This window comes from Mustela erminea, chromosome 5, assembly GCF_009829155.1.
Source record: "Mustela erminea isolate mMusErm1 chromosome 5, mMusErm1.Pri, whole genome shotgun sequence".
In the NCBI taxonomy this organism is placed as follows: domain Eukaryota; kingdom Metazoa; phylum Chordata; class Mammalia; order Carnivora; family Mustelidae; genus Mustela; species Mustela erminea.
Window position 1 is genome coordinate 101,254,942 of NC_045618.1, and position 15,096 is coordinate 101,270,037.

The 15,096-nt window shown below is 35.1% G+C and overlaps 1 protein-coding gene across 1 annotated transcript in view; it reads left to right on the forward strand.

The window, feature by feature from the left end:
• Nucleotides 1–15,096, forward strand: part of GPR137C (G protein-coupled receptor 137C) — a 66,878-nt gene that overhangs the window by 1,333 nt on the left and 50,449 nt on the right. The window lies entirely within an intron of this gene.

Consider the following 15,096-nt stretch of genomic DNA (forward strand, 5'->3'; position numbering starts at 1 on the left):
GTCAGTGTAAAGACCTCCATAAAGCTCTTAATGTTTGCCCCACTTGCTCCGAGCTTTGGCTATTTATCCTGCCTCTTACAGCCTACTGGGGTTTTCTTGGAGCTAATTAAGATAGAAAATACTAGCTTAACCTGTGACTGTTGCAGAAACAAACCACTAAACTGTTTTTGCAATAACTTGCTTTAATAGCTGGAACCTAATCACACCCCCTTTCTCTCTTATGGGGAATTGCTGGTTAGATTGCATTGTTCTGCAGCGCTTAGGTATTTGACCCATTTCAAACAGGTTTGAGAGTGTAAGGTTGTCAATCAGGTGTGTCAGCTAGTGGCATTTAAGCCACAGAATTTTGAGAATCGCCCAAAAACACTCCCTTCCCCCTCCCCCCACTTAAAAAAAAAAGACTTGAGGAGGGGAGGAAACAAGGTGACATCATATGCTTAATACTGACTAATATAGAACAATATTGGTCTATGCAGCTAATCCTCTCAAAGGCTTTTGGAGGTGATGAGAATTAACATAGTTCTGAGCAAAAGTAAAAAAAAAAACACATTTGAGGCAGATTGTTTATATTTCCTTCATAAACCAACTCTTTTCTCCTATAATAGATGGAAAGTAGAATGCATAATTTTCAAATTACAGTCATAACTTCAGCTTTTTACCACATTAAAAACAACAGTTGAAAATAAATAACAAAACTAATTTAACTTGAATTCTTTTTCTTCCCCATACTTTGGAAGTCCAAGCAAAAATAAGGCAAAACCCAAACAGTGAAAAGCAAAAATTAAAAAAAAAAAACAAAAAAAAAAACATGGGCAATCATAAGCCAAATAATTATGCCAGAGTCCTGCCACTTATTTGATGATGCTCTCATCTTGTAGTTGTTGTTAAAGCTGTTATAGCATTTCTGTCCTTTATAGTTAAATTTATACATTGTATTCTTCCCGACACCATTTCTGATAGAATACCAGTGACCTCTCATTACTGAAGCTTAACTCTAGCTTCAGATATAATTTACCTGAAAGTGACCAGTAATCCTTATGCCATATGCATCAGATAATTTGTTTTTCCCCTATACATTTTGACTTATAAAATTATATTAATGATTCCTGTAAAATAGTAGGCATTTCATAAAGTAACTAAACACTCTTTTTTTACAGTTTTCGGAGAAATAAGTTATGCCATAGGGCATAAATCTTAAGGATACAGACATGAAATTTTATGTATGCTCACATTCATGTTACCACCGGGATTAAGATAAACTGCATTTCTGGTGCCCCAGGATATTCCCTTGTGCCCTCTCCCAGTCACACTTCTCACCTTGAGGTAATCACAAAGTGGCTAAACACTATTGCAATAGAAAAAGCATTTATAGTTAAGCTTAAAATTCTAAAAGTATGCTTCTACAGCATAAACTGCATGATATCTAGATTGAGTTTTCATACTTTTAATGACTGATATTCCAAGAGAAGATTTTAAGTGTCTAAAAATCTTCCTGTTAAATGAATCTTTTGTGTGATGTCATTTTTCAAAAGGCAATAAAACTCAATAAACCTAGAAAATATAATTGGAAAAGATAGATTAAGGCTTTTTCCTTTCACAGTGTCTCCTAAAAAGAGTGTAGTTTGTCTATACTCGTCTTTTCATGATCACATTAACAATTTTAAGACCCATAACTGTACTTAACAAATTTTCAACTGTTTAAAGAGTGCTGTCTTGACCAGAAATCATTTCCCTATTCATGAGAAAAAAATCCAGAGGAATCTGTATTTAAAAGAGTATTTGAACTTAAATTTTTATATCAGTTCCAAGTAACTGAAAGTATGCTTTCATTGATCATTCTGAATTAATGAAACTCTTTCAGTAAGTTCTTGGTATTACAGAAGTATGGTAAGGAAAATCTATCTGGTGACAACAAAACTAACTTGACTTTTTTTTTTTTAACTAAAGGGCCTTATATCTGTTTCAAATAGTTGTACTTCTAGATTACCAAATCACTCTGTTTTTACTATCTGTCATTAAATACCAATTACATTTTGGTTTTGGCCTCTTTAAAGCATTTGTTACCCACATTTCTTATAATTAAAAACAGTCTAACTTTAAGGACTTACTTACAAAGAACCATGGAGCAGAATACAAATAAAGTTAGAAAAACAACTATTACTCCTTTGAATGCATTTTGATGGTTGTTCTAAAACTCATTAAGTTTTCAAAAAGTTAAGACTGCCTAAATCACTCTTTTGTTGACTACACTTGAGTGGAATTGAGATAAGGAGAAGTAACCCTTCTGAAATAATTAGACTTTTCAACTTAATCTCCTGGAAGCAGATACTTGAGGGGGGGAAAAAAATCCCACTGTACACTAATCTAAAAACACCTACTGAACTTTTTTTGGCATGATCAATAGAACATGTACTTTACTAGAGAAAGGTTCTACTCCTGTACTTTGACCAGAAAAGACTTCAATCTTTAAAACAGATAATCTGAAGAAACTGATGTTACCTACCACTGGAATAAGTAAAAGGACTTAAGATAAGAGTTAATAGTATACTGCCTTTTGAGTATTATTATATATCCCAAAATCAATGAATTCATTTTCAAGGCCCATATTGACATTTTTTTCTCACAGTTTTGTAGCATGAATGCCACTTGTTTAATCAGGATAAATATGATGACTTAATCACAATGCCAAAATGCCCCAATGCCAGCTAGGAAAATTAAATTCAGAATCTTAATCTCTTATATTCATGGGTGCTAACACTGTTCTGACAATGAATACATTATTCCAAATACTGGTGATATGTCAAATAATGTGTAGTTTAATTTACATGTACTTGGGTTTCATTATAATGTTCTGTGATTTGTCACAAAAGCATTTGACCACCTAACATGGAAACTCCTTAAGATTAAGTTAATTTATTATATTTTTATCTCATAGCAACTAGATCAATGGTGACTATATTATCAAAAGATATTCTTGAAAAGGCCAAAACTAGAAAATATTTAGCCATCTAAAATTTGGGGGTTAACTTGATTTTGATGAACATTTTGTGGTAAATTATTTGTGTACTTTCTGGGATCTTTATATTTTCTGCCTTAAAGATTGCCTGTTGGTATGAATGCTAAGATTCTCTTAGATTATCATGATTTAATTGGATTAAAGTAAATTTTTATTACAACGGGTAAAGTATTACTAATAAAGACACTTGAATATATCAAGTTTTGCTTGGCAAAACTATTTTTGCATCACAGCAAATGACCCATAGTAATTAGGTCTTTGCTAATTTGGCTTCAACAAATTCTGTTAAATAAGTCTGTAAAACAAGTAAGTTTCACATCATGACTCAATTACTATTTGCTGGAAATAGTGATTTAGTTCAATGCTGGATTTTTATAACAGTTGTCTTCACAACCACCATGATTAGGTAGATACAAACAGGGTGTGATTTGTCCAAGGTTATTGGGCTAATATGTATCAGATATAAAGCTACCATATACCCAAAGGCTATAAACCTTATCAAGTGATCCATTCTTATGAACTTTCCTGGCTACCATCCACTCTGTAATATTTAGTGCTTTACTATTTCATTTGCTTTCCCACTTTCCCCATTTCAAACCTTCTCCCTCCAACAAACTATTTCTTGCCCCTTCATTCTCAGCATATGACTCTCAGCTCCTAGTTTATAGAATAAACCAGGGCCATCTGGCTGAACAAAGATTCAGAAAAATACCTTAAAATGCTGCAAAGAGTATTTAATCTTTTCAGTGAATGATTGAGCTAATAAGTGAGGAAGTTCCTCAGAAGCAAGAAACCACACACACACACAAAAGAAATGAATGCAGAATGATACCACAGATGTTTGTCTTGGGGGTAGGAGTGGTTATTAGCTGCTTCCTGCTGGCTTAAAGGCTGGATTTTAAATTTTATGTGTTGGGAATCTGGGAAGGTGACGTTGGAGGCAATATCTTACGGTGAGGTCTGATCAGAGACTTCATTTCCCTCCAACTTAATCCCAGAATTCTCAAAGTGTATATCTTCAGTGGATGGGCTTGGAAAAATAAGCAGATTCCCAGATGGTCTTTTGCCTATCTCTGCCTTGGTTCTGGGTGAAGGAGGTACATATTGGGAAAGAAAAGTCTCCCCTGAGAATGTGTAACGAGTTTATTCTCACACAAGTTTAAAGCCTAAATTCACACCACTTCTCTGACCTTGGAGGAAAAAATAAATAAACCCCAATCTGAAAATGTAGTTTAATGATATCCAGGCTTGGTAATAACCTCAAGAACTTGGAAGGAGCCAATGCAAATCATTTGTTGAGGAGTAAAATTTAAACCCAGAATCCTGACAGATAAGATTTTATAGAACATGAGCTCAGAATGAAATAGTACACTATGGAATCTACCTACAAAAATTAAAGATATTAGAGTTATCAAATACATAATATAAAATATTCATTTATGTGAATTAAGAAAGTGAACAGTATTGATATATAATTTTAGAAAGTTAACTAGACACATTTGGAAATAAATAATTTTAAATTAAAAATGTAATAAAATTAAAAATTGAAATGAATGGTTAAACAAATTAAATGAGAAGAAATAAATGGCAGGGCCCAGGTTGAGCATCTGACTCTTGATTTTGGCTCAGGTTGGGATCTCAGTGCCATGGGCTCCATGCTCAGTCCAGTCAGCTTGGATTCTCTCTCTTTACCTCTCCCTCCCCTTCTGCTCCTCCCCCAACTCATGTCCCACCTTTCTCTCTCTCACTCAAAATCTTTTTTTTTTTTAATTTTATTTATTTATTTGAGAGAGATCACAAGTAGGCAGAGAGGCAGGCAGAGAGAGAGAAGGGGAAGCAGGCTCCCCGCCGAGCAGAGAGCCTGATGTGGGGCTCGATCCCAGGACTCTGAAATTATGATCTGAGCCAAAGGCAGAGGCTTAACACACTGAGCCACCCAGGCACCCCTCACTCAAAATCTTAAAAGAAACTACTAAGGAGCTGAGAGTAAAATCACTCAGAATATAGCCCAGAAAAAAAATAAATAAATATGAACAAAGGATTGAGGGAGAATGAAAATAGAGTAAGCAAGTTCAATATATGCTAACTGGAATTTCAGAGATTTTTTTTTTTTTAAGATTTTATTTATTTGACAGACAGAGATCACAAGTAGACAGAGAGAGAGGAGGAAGCAGGCTCCCTGCTGAGCAGAGAGCCTGATGCGGGGCTTGATCCCAGGACCCTGAGATCATGACCTGAGCCAAAGGCAGAGGCTTTAACCCACTGAGCCACTCAGGTGCCCCTTCGAGAAATTTTTCAAAAGAATAATGACTTACGGTTTGCCCAAATTTATAAAAGAAACCAAGCCCCCAAATCCAAGACAGTCTAAATGAAAATAAACACAAAGTAAAACTTCAAAATAACAAAGACAAAATATTTTTAAAACAAGTAGAATGGCTAAAATAACACAAGAAATAACAACTATTGGTGAAGATGTGGAGAAAAAGGAACTCTCATAGACTGTTTTGGGGACTGTAAACTGGTGCAGTCACTATAGAAAGCAGTATGGAGGTTTCTCAAAAAAAATTAAAAATAGAACTGTCTTAACCAGTAACTCCACCACTGGGTATTTACCCAAGGAATACAAAAACACTAATTCAAAAAGATATATGCACTCCCGTGTTTATTGTCACATTATTTACAATAGCCAAGACATGGAAACAGCCCAAGTGTCCATCAATGGATGAATGGAGAAAGAAAATGTGTATATATACAATGGAATATTATTCAGCTTAAAAAAAATGAAATCTTGTCATTTACAACAACAAGGTTGGATCTAGAGGGTGTAATGCTAAAGGAAATAAGTTAGAGAAAGACAAATACAATATGATTTCATTCATATGAGGAATTTAAGAAACAAAACAAATGAGCAAAGAAAAAAGAGGGAGACAAACCAAGAAACAGACTTCACTATAGAGAACAAACTAATGGTAACCAGAGGGGAAGTGCATGGGGGAATGGGTGAACTAGGTGAAGGAGATTAAGAGTACATTTATCATGATGAGTATGAGTAATATATAGAATTCCTGAACCACTATACTATATTGTACCTGAAACTAATATAACATTGATAACTAATACTGGAATTAAAATAAACATAATATCTATTAATTTTTTTAAAAACTAGACAGAATATATTACTAACAAAGAAAGAAAATTAGTTTGAGTGTTGACATTTCATTAACAACTAAAGAATTCAGAAGACAGTGAAACATCATCAAAATGCTGAGGAAAAAAAAAAACAGCAACATAAAATTCTATCCACAATGAAACTACTAACAATAAGGGTGAAATAAAAGCCTTGTCAGGAGGGACATCAGCAAGATGGTGGAGTAGTAATCCTGGACCCCCTTCCCCTTGCAAACAGATCAATTCAGCAATAATTCACAGACAAATTCCCTTTGTGAGAAATCCAGAAACTAACTGAAAGGCTCATGCACCCCAGGTGAAGACAAAAACCACAATCACTAAAATGAGTAGGGAAATCAGTCCCTGACCCCAGTGCAATATCTTATAACTGGGAAGAGACCTCCTAGCACTCAGCTTCTTTCAGTGGAAGAAAAGTGTTTATTCACTCATCCAGCACCCTAACTTTCCCTAGGGTGTTCCCCAAATGTTAAGCTTCTGTCTTTCCAGTCTTAGAGTTCTATGGGTCCAATATAGTCTAACCACCTGGGGGGAAGAACAGAGATAGCTATTTGAACTAGAAGGCGGCATAGCTTCCTTCCCAAATTTCAGCACAGATCAAGCAAAACAGAACTACAACTTCCTACATTTCCCTGGGGAGAAAAAGAATTGGTAGAGGCCCCCAAAGTCTCTATACAAGCTGATTAGTGAGGGCCATCTTCTGTATAAAGACATTCTGTGAAGACTAGGAGAGGTGTCTCTTTCATCTGTTGCACAGCCACCAATACAGAAAGTCAAGAAAAATGAATAATCAGGCAAAGCTGTTCCGAACAAATCAGCAAGATTCTCTTCAGAAATCTTAATAAAACAGCATTATATGATTTGCTTGACAGAGAATTCAAAGTAACTACTATAAAGATGCTAACTAAGATTGAGAACAAAGCATGAACAATTTCGCCAAAGGATGAGAATTTCAAAAGAGAGAGAAAATATTTTAAAAGTACAAAATGGAAATCATGGAGCTGGAAATAAAATCTGATGTGAAAAATTCATTTGAGGGGTTCATCAGCAAACCAATCAAATGGAAGAAAGGATCAATGAACTCAAAGACAAGTCACTAGAAATAATTTAGTCAGAAGAGCAAAAAGAAAATAGAATGAAGAAGAATGATAAAGCTAAAGAGACTTATGGTACACCATTACACAGACCAATATATGCATTGAGTCCCAGTTGGAAAAGAGAGAAATGACCAGAAAGCTTATTCAAAGAAATAATGGCTGAAAAGTTCCAAATCTGAGGTAGAAAATGGACATCCAGATCCAACAAGCCAAAAGACCATTAAAGAGAGGAATCCAAAGAAATCCACACCAAGACAAATTATAATCAGATTGTCAAAGTCAAAATGATTTTTGAAAGCAAAGAGAAAAATAGATACTTGTCCCATACAAGGGAATCCATAAAGGACTATATGCAGATTTTCCAGGAGAAATCCTGCAGGCCAGAAAAAAGTGGGATGATCTATTCAAGGTGCCAAAAAACAAAAACAAAACAAAACAAAATAAAAACTACCAACCAAGAATAATATTTATTTTGCAAAACTATTCTTTAGAAATTGGAAAAATGACTTTCTCCAATAAAAGCTGGAGGAGTTCATCACCACTAGACCTGCCTTAGAAAAGATGCCAAAGAGAATTCTTCAAGTTAAAACAAAAGGATGCTAAAAAGTAACACAATAGCATAAGTATGAAACTTGTTGGTAAAGATAAATATATAGACAAATACAGAATACTGTATTGTAATGGCAGTTATTAAATCACTTTTAATTCCAGTATAAGTGTATAAGTGTTAGGAAAAGAATATTAAAATAACAGTGAAAATGTTAAAAGATACACAAAATAGATACAAATTGTGACAAAAAGTGTTAGGGGGAGAAGTTAAAGTGGAGAGTTTTTGTATACAATTGAACTTAAGTTATCATCTTAAAATAAACTTATTAACTATAAGATTTTTTGTCTATTCCAAGGTAACTACACATATGCACATATAAAAACCTATAAAAGTTATACAATAGAAAAAGGAAAAGGAGGGGCGCCTGGGTGGCTCAGTGGGTTAAAGCCTCTGCCTTCGGCTTGGGTCATGATCTCAGGGTCCTGGGATCAAGCCCTACATCGGGTTCTCTGCTCAGCAGGGAGCCTGCTCCCCCCCACCCCCTCCTGCCTCTGCCTACTTGTGATCTCTGTCTGTCAAATAAACAAATAAAATCTTTAAAAAAAAAAAAAAAGAAAAAGGAAAGGAATCAAAGCATATCAATACAAAAAAATCAACAAATCATAAAGGAGGATACCAAGTGATGAAAAGACAGAAGAATGACAAGACTAACTAAAAAATATCAACAAATGGCAAAAGTAAATCCTTCCTTATTAATAATTACTTTTACTGTAAGCAGATTATGAGTGCCTGGGTGGCTCATTCTTTTAAAACTCTTGATTTCAGTTCAGATCATGATCTCAGGGTCATGAGAAAAAGCCTGGCATTGGGCTTCATGCTCAGCAGGGAGTCTGCTTGAGATTCTCTCCCTCTCCCTTTGCTCCTTCCCCCATTCTCACACACACACACACACACTCTATATATATAAAATAAATCTTTAAATAAATAAATAGGGTGCCTGGGTGGCTCAGTGGGTTGAGCCGCTGCCTTCGGCTCGGGACATGATCTCGGGGTCCTGGGATCGAGTCCCGCATCAGGCTCTCTGCTCAGCAGGGAGCCTGCTTCCTCCTCTCTCTCTCTCTCTGCCTGCCTCTCTGCCTACTTGTGATCTCTCTCTGTCGGGTAAATAAGTGAAATCTTTTAAATAAATAAATAAATAAATAAATAAATAAATAAATGTACATGGATTAAACTCCCCAAATTAGTGAAATCTTTAAAAATAAATAAATAAATAAATAAATAAATAAATAAATAAATAAATGTACATGGATTAAACTCCCCAAATTGCTTAGAGTTCCTGAATGGATTGAAAAAAAAATAAAAGACCCAACTATATACTGTCTGCAAAAACTTACTTTAGATTTAAAGATACACATAAACTGAAAGTGAAGGGATAGAAAAGTATATTCCATAAAAATAGTAACCAAAAGAGAACAGTGGTGGCTTTAAGGCAAAATAGACTTTAAGTCAAAATTCGTGATAAGGGGCAAAGAAAGACATTTTAGAACAATAAAAGGGTCAATCCACCAGGAAAATATAACAATTATGTATACATCCAACGTCAGGATATCTAAATATGTAAAGCAAATACTGACAGAACTGAAGGAAGAAATACACAGTAATAACATAATAGAGACTTCAGTACCACATTTTTAATAATGGATAAAACATCCAGACAGACAGTGGGGCATCTGGATGGCTCCGGGAGTTAAGCATCTGCCTTCAGTTCAGGTCATGATCTCAGGGTCCTGGGATTGAGCCCTATGTTGGGCTCCCTGCTCAGTGGGAAGCCTGCTTCTTCCTCCCCCTCTGCTTCTGCATGTGTGCACGCTTGCGCGCTCTCTCTCTCTCTCTCTCTCTCTCAAATAAATACATAAAAATCTTTAAAAAACGAGAGAACATCCAGACACGAAGCACTAGAGTAAACTGTACAAACACATAGACCTGACACACATATACAGAACATTTCATCCAATAACAACAGAATACACACTTTTCTCAACCACAATATGGATCCTTCTCCAGGGTAGATGATATGTTAAATCACAAAATAAGTCTTAGCAAATTTAACAAGTTTGAAGTCATACCAAGTGTCTTTTCTGACCACAATAAAATGAAACTAAAAATTGACTGTAGAAGTAAAACTGAAAAATTCACAGCTATGTGGAAATTAACACACCCTTGAACAGCCACTGGGTGAAAGAAGAAATAAAAAAAGGAAATTAGAAAATATCCTGTGGCAAAGGAAAATACAACATACCAAAAATTATGTGAACAAAAGTAGTACTGAAAGGGAAGTCTGTACTATAAATGCCTACATTAACAAAGAAGAAAGATCTCAGATCTCAGCCTAAACTTACACCCCAAGGAGCTAGGAAAATAAAACAAACTAAGCCCAAAGTTAGTAGAATGAAGGAAATAACGAAGATCAGAGGAGAAATAAATGAAAGAAAGAAGAGAAAAACAATGGAAAAAGTTAATGAAAGAGTTGGATTTTTAAAAAGATAATTTTTTCAACAAACTCTCAGCTAGACTAAGGGAAAAAAATTAGAAGCAAAAGAAGAGAAATTACAACTGATGCCACAGAAAAAGGATCATAAAAGATACTATGAACCATTATACACCAACAAACCAACAAAATGGATAAATATCGGGAAATGTAAAACCTACTAGCACTGAATCATAAAGAAATAGAAAATCTGAAAACCAATGCTTGGTATGGAGAGTGCATCCATAATCAAAAACCTCCCAACAGAGCTTAGACTAAGATGACTTCACTGGAGAATTCCACCAAACATTTAAAGAAGAATTAATTCCAGCTTTTCAAAAACACTTCTAAAAAATTGAAAAAAAACACTTCCTAACTCATTTTATGGGGCCAGCATCACCCTGAGACCAATGCCAGACAAAGACAACACATTAAAAGAAACCAACAGGCTAATATCCTGATAAATATAGATGCAAAAATCCTCAAAAAAAATATGAGCAAATAATCCAACAGCACTTTAAAAGGATCACAAACCAACTGGGATTTACTTCTGGCATGCAAGAATGGTTCAATATAGGAAAATCAATTAATATGATGTACTACATTAACAGAATAAAGGATAAAAGTGATCATTTCAATAAATACAGAAAAGAATTTGACAAAATTTAATATTCTTTTGTGATAAAAACTCTCAGCACAGTAGGAATAAAGGAAATTACCTAAACATAATAAAGGCCATGTATAAAATGCTATAAATAAATTTCATACATCTTGAGATATTGCCTAATTTCCCTTTGGGTTTCCTTTTTGACCAACAGTTGTTCAGGAGTGTGTTGTTTAATTTCCAAAGAGTTGTGAATTTTCCATTTTCACTTCTGCTATTGAAAAATATAAGGAACATAAAAATTTAAGTATATAAAATATAAGGGAATACAGAAAGTGTTCATTCATTGTATACAACTTCTAACAACAGGGTACACTTTCTTTTTATTAACACTTGGAATATTTTTAGAAATTGATCACATGAGGGGCACCTGGGTGGCCCTATCAGTTAGGCATCTGCTTTTGGCTCAGGTCATGATCTCTAGGTCCTAGGATGGAGCCCCACATCAGGTTTCCTTCTCGGTGGGGAGTCTGCTTCTCTCTCTCTCTTCCTTTGCCCCTCCCTACTGCTTTCTCTCTCTCTCTTAAAAAATCTTAAAAAAAAAAAAAAAAAAGAAGAAGAAGAAGAAGAAGAAATTGTCCACATGCTAGAACATGAAAGTAACATTAACAAGTTAGAGACAGTGAGACAGTGATTGAGAGGGTATCTCAAACTTACCAGATAGCTGTGCCTATATCCCATCTCCATAAATGGGGAATAATGCCGATCCCATAGGGTTGTTTTGAGAACTAAATGATACCAAATTCAGAAAAAAAATATTTAAAAAACTGCAAATATCTTTTATGAACATAGATGTAAAAATCCTTAGCAAATGAAATCCAAAAATTTACATAAAAGATAACATATCCCAACCAAATAAGTTTTATCCCAAGAATGCAACATTGGTATAACATTCAACAATCAATGTAATAAACCTTATGGACAGTGTAAAGGAAAAAATAATATCATCTCACTAAATGTAGAAAAAAGAATCTGACAAAATTAAACAAACGTGATTTTTTAAAACTCCACTAGGCTAAAGAGAAATTCCTCAATTGAACAAAGGACATCCACAAAAAACCTACATCAGACATTATACTTAATAATGAAAGATTGAAAGATTACTCCCACACCTGGCTGGCTTAGTTGGTGGAGCATACAACTCTTGATCTTAGGGTCATGAGTTTGAGTCCCACACTGAGTGTGAAGATTACTTTTAAAAAAAAAAGAAGAAGAAGAACAAAGATTGTCCTCCCTAGGACAAGAAGAAGGTACTTTCACTTCTTGTCCTACCCATTATGCTGAAGATTCTAGCCATTGCAATAAAATAAAAAATAAAATAAAATAAAAATTACAGAGACGGGGCACCTGGGTGGCTCAGTCAGTTTAGCATCTGGCCTCAGCTCAGGTCAAGATCCCAGGGTCCTGAGATGGAGCCCCAGGGGTATGGGCTCCCTGCTTAGTGGGGAATCTGCTTCTCCCTCAGCCCCTTCCCCTGCTCATGCTCTCTCTCGCCCTCTGACAAAGAAATAAAATCTTTTTTAAAATTACAAAGAACATTAAAAAATAATTCAATTAAAATATGGGCAGAAGACATGAACAGACATTTTTCCAAATAAAACACATAGATGGCCAACATACGCATAAAAAGATGTCAACATCACTAATTATCAAGGAAATGCAAATCAAAATCACAATGAGGTATCACCTCACACCCATCAAAATGGCTAAAATCAAACTGAAGAAACAACAAGCATTGACAAGGGTGCAAAGAAAAAGGAATCCTCATGCCCTGTTTATGGGAGTGATGTGGCCACTGTGGAAGACAGTATGGAGGTTCCTCAAATTAAAAATAGAACGATCATATTATTCACTCCTAGGTATTTACACAAAGAATATGAAAGAATACTGGGTAATTACGCAAAGAATATGAAAGAATAAAAAAAAACACTAATTTGAAAAGATAAATGCACCCTATGTTTATAGCATTATTTACAATAGCCAAGACATGGAAACAGCTCAACTGTCCATCACACATTCCATATATATTACATAAATTCCATACACACATATTCCATTGTGTGTGTATATATATGTATATGTGTGTACACACACACACACACAGAGAGAGAAGAATATTACTCAGCCATAAAAAAGAATGATATCTTGCCATTTGCAACAATATGGATGGATCTAGAGGGTATAATGTGAAGTAAAGTATGACAGAGAAAGACAAACTTCTAAATAATTTTACTCATATGTGGAATTTAAGAAGCAAGGCAAAGAAAAAAAGAGACAAACCAAAGAACAGACTATTAACTACAGAGAACAAACTGATGGTTACCAGGGGATAAGTGAGTTGGGGGGAATGGATGAACTAGGTGAAGGGGATTAAGAGTGCACTTACCATGATGAGCACTGAGTAATATATAGAATTTTTGAATCACCATATTATACACCTGAGGCTAATGTATCACTGTATATTAACTATACTGGGGTTAAAATAATTTTTTTTAATTAGAAAGAAAGAAGCAAAATTATCTCCATTTGTAGGTAATGTGATTATTTAGGCAAAAATCCTAATTAATCAACAAAAAATTGTTGTAGGTAATAAGTGAATCTAAGAAGCTTGTGGTTTATGACTATATTTTATATTCTAGCAGAAAACAATTGGAAAATAAAATAAAAATAATTCCATTTACAATAGTGCCTCCTAACAATAGATGTGCAAATCCTCTACGATGGGAAACAACTGAAAGAAATTAAAGAGAGCAAGATATACCCTGGAAAGCTCATTACTTTTAAGATGTCACTTGCCTCCCAAATTCATCTATGTATACAATGCAGTCCCCATTAAAATATCAGCAGAATTTTTTGGTAGCAGTTGCCAAGATGATTTAAAAGTGTATTGGGGGGGCGCCTGGGTGGCTCAGTGGGTTAGGGCCTCGCCTTTGGCTCTGGTCATGATCCTGGTCATGGGGTCCTGAGATCGAGTCCAGCAATGGGCTCTCTGCTTAGCGGGAGTCTGCTTCCCCCTCACTCTCTCTCTGCCTGTCTTCTCCCACCTTGTAATCTCTCTCTCTCTCTCTCTCTCTCTCTCTCTCTCTGTCAAATAAATAAATAAAATCTTTGAAAAAAAGAAAAAATGTATGGGGGGGGCACCCGGAGTCCTGCATCATGCTCTCTGCTCAGCGGGGAATCTGCTTCTCCCTCTTCCTGTGCCCCTCTCCCCAGCTCATGCATGCACTTTCTTTCTCTCTCTCAAATAAGTAAATAAAGTCTTTTTAAAAATGTATGTGGAAATACAAAGGATTTACAATAGCTGAGACAATTTTGAAAAGAAATGAAGTTGGAGAATCATACTACCTTATGAGAATGGAGAATCATACCTTATGGAGTTGGAGAATCATACATACCTTATTTTAGGACTTATTAAAGCTATAGTAATCAAGACATTATAATGCTGGGGGAAAATAGATACATAGATCAATGGAGCAAAATAAATCAGAATTAGAACCACACGTATATAGTTAATTTATTTTTTTTTAACCAAGTGGTTCCAGCCTTATCTTATACTATGTTCCTCCTTATCCCTCACCACTCCAGCCACACTTAGCATTCTTTCAGTCCTTTGTACTTGTCATTTCCCTTCTACCACAAAACGTTTCCATATTCTTTCCCCTCTTCTTAGAATACTGTTTTCTCTGCTTAGTTAACTCTCAGCTCCAGGGTGACACTTCTTCAGAAAAGACTTCACCCCAGCTATCCAACCAGATTAGATTCCAAAATTATAGACTCTCAGAGCATTAAGCTCCTTTCTTTCATATTATTTGTACATGGAAATTTTATATTTGTGTGACTTATTTGTGGAAGCTTACTGGACTGTAAGTATTATAGGAATCCTAAGGACCAAATCTGTTCTTGCTGTATCCCTAGCACCGAAATTAACAACTGGCATGTATTGGGTGTTTAATAAATATTTATTGAATGAATGAAGCCATTATTCACCATATCTTAAATATTCTGGGGTAAAGGAGTTCCTGAATATGTAATTTCACAGCAGAACTTTCCCTACCC